We start from the raw sequence: 2,475 nt of genomic DNA on the forward strand, positions 1-2,475 counted from the left end.
CAGGCGTGCACTATGAGCCACGCGCATGACAGGTGGCAACAGAAGCAACAGATTGCTCGAGATTATGTAGTTTCATGCGATCTGGTAGAGGGCACTAGCTGACGGACACGAGCTGAAGTCAAGATACGGTAATTTTCTTTTGAACTTCTGTTTGTTTAAGTTTCTAATTGCTCGTTAATTACCACCGTATTGTGCTTAGTTACGAGAGCGAATGAAGGTGTGGATGTGAAATCATGGTTTCTGTAAAGTTTTTATACTATACACTGAAGTAATTGGTCGCGTGAGGAGTGCTCGAGAATGGCGTGTGTGTTACTCATTCGTACTGGGGTATTTGTTATAAAATATTTCGTCAGTTTATGGTACTACAAGTAAAATGAGATTATTATTTCGCTAAAGTAGTTTTATTAAGAGAAAATTAATTTTGTATTCGTGAGTTTAAAATTTATTGATTGCAGTTTACTGTTCCAGCTGCTGGTAAACCTCCTGGGATGTGAGGTCTGCAAGACTCAGCGGAGTCAAGATACGCTAATTTTCTTTTGAACTTCTGTTTGTTTAAGTTTCTAATTGCTCGTTAATTACCACCGTATTGTGCTTAGTTATGAGAGCGAATGAAGGTGTGGATGTGAAATCATGGTTTCTGTAAAGTTTTTATACTATACACTGAAGTAATTGGTCGCGTGAGGAGTGCTCGAGAATGGCGTGTGTGTTACTCATTCGTACTGGGGTATTTGTTATAAAATATTTCGTCAGTTTATGGTACTACAAGTAAAATGAGATTATTATTTCGCTAAAGTAGTTTTATTAAGAGAAAATTAATATTGTATTCGTGAGTTTAAAATTTATTGATTGCAGTTTACTGTTCCAGCTGCTGGTAAACCTCCTGGGATGTGAGGTCTGCAAGACTCAGCGGAGGAGCGCCTCTGAGGATGTCCAGCGCAGTCCTAATGTCGTATAGGGCCCCCGCGAACGCGCAAAAGTGCCGCAATACGACATGGCATGGACTCGACTAATGTCTGAAGTAATGCTGCAGGGAACTGACATCACGAATCATGCAAGGCTGTCCATAAATCCGTAAGAGTACGAGGGGGTGGAGATCTCTTCTGAACAGCACGTTGTAAGGCATCCCAGATACGCTCAATAATGTTCACGTCTGGGGAGTTTATTGGCCAGCGGAAGTGTTTGAACTCAGAAGAGATTTCTGCAGCCACTCTGTAGCAATTTTGGGTGTGTTGGGTGTCACATTGTCGTACTGGAATTGCCCAAGTCCATCGCAATGCACAATGGACATGAATGGTTGCAGGTGATCAGACAGGAAGCTTACATACATGTCACCTGTCAAAGTCTTATGTAGACGCATCACGGATCTCATATCATTCCAACTGAAAACGCCCCACACCATTACAGAGCCTCCACCAGCTTGACCAGTCCCTTGCTAACAAATGGCTCTGAGCACTATGCGACTTAACTGTCGAAGTTATCTGTCGCCTAGAACTTAAACCGAATGAAACCTAACTAACCTAAGGACATCACACACATCCATGCCCCAAGCAGGATTCGAACCTGCGACCGTAGCGGTCGCTCGGCTCCAGACTGTAGCGCCTAGAACCGCACGGCCACTCCGGCCGGCATGGCCTTGCTTACATGCAGGGTCCATGCATTCCTGAGTTTGTCTCCAGACTCCTACAAGTCCGTCCGCTCGATACAATTTGAAACGAGACACGTCCGACCAGGCAACGTGTTTCTATTCATCAACAGTCCAGTGTCGGTGTTGACGGGCAAACGCGAGGCGTAAAGCTTTGTGTCGTACAGTCATGTAGGGTACACGAGTGGACCTTCGGCTCCGAAAACCCATATCGATGATGTTTATTTGAATGTATCGCACGCTGACACTTGTTGAAGGCCCAGCATTGACATCTGCAGCAATTTGCGGAAGGGTTGCACTTCCGTCACGTTGGGCGAGTCTCTTCAGTCGTTTTTGGTCCCGTTGTTGTAGGATCTTTTTCCGGCAGCAGCGATGTTGGAGTGTTGATATTTTGCCGAAGTCCTGATTTTCAAGGTACGCTCGTGAGACCGTCGCGCGGTCCTCACTTCATCGCTACCTCGGAGATGCTGTGTCACATCGCTCGTGCGCCGTATATAACACCACATTTAAACTGCCGATAATTCTTCTGGGTTGTATGGCCGTGGTCCCTGGAACTCGTCTATCCCTGACGTTTCTTCCAAAGCTACGTTGGACGTCTTCGGAGGTGATCCTGGTTGTGTTGAGTCTTGCTGACCATACTACCAAGTTCATGGTAATTTGACTCGATATTTGTGTCACTGAAAAAGGAAAATAGACTCTCAAGCAGTGAAGTTTCATTTCTTTTCCTCTTCCTCTTAAGGGAGTTTACATATCAACTTCATTACGGTTTTATGTCTTAAAATTAGGAATGGAATCACCTTGTTTCATGAATCAACCATTGTCTTCCCACATGT

The sequence above is a fragment of the Schistocerca piceifrons genome, chromosome 2, assembly GCF_021461385.2.
Source record: "Schistocerca piceifrons isolate TAMUIC-IGC-003096 chromosome 2, iqSchPice1.1, whole genome shotgun sequence".
Lineage (NCBI taxonomy): Eukaryota > Metazoa > Arthropoda > Insecta > Orthoptera > Acrididae > Schistocerca > Schistocerca piceifrons.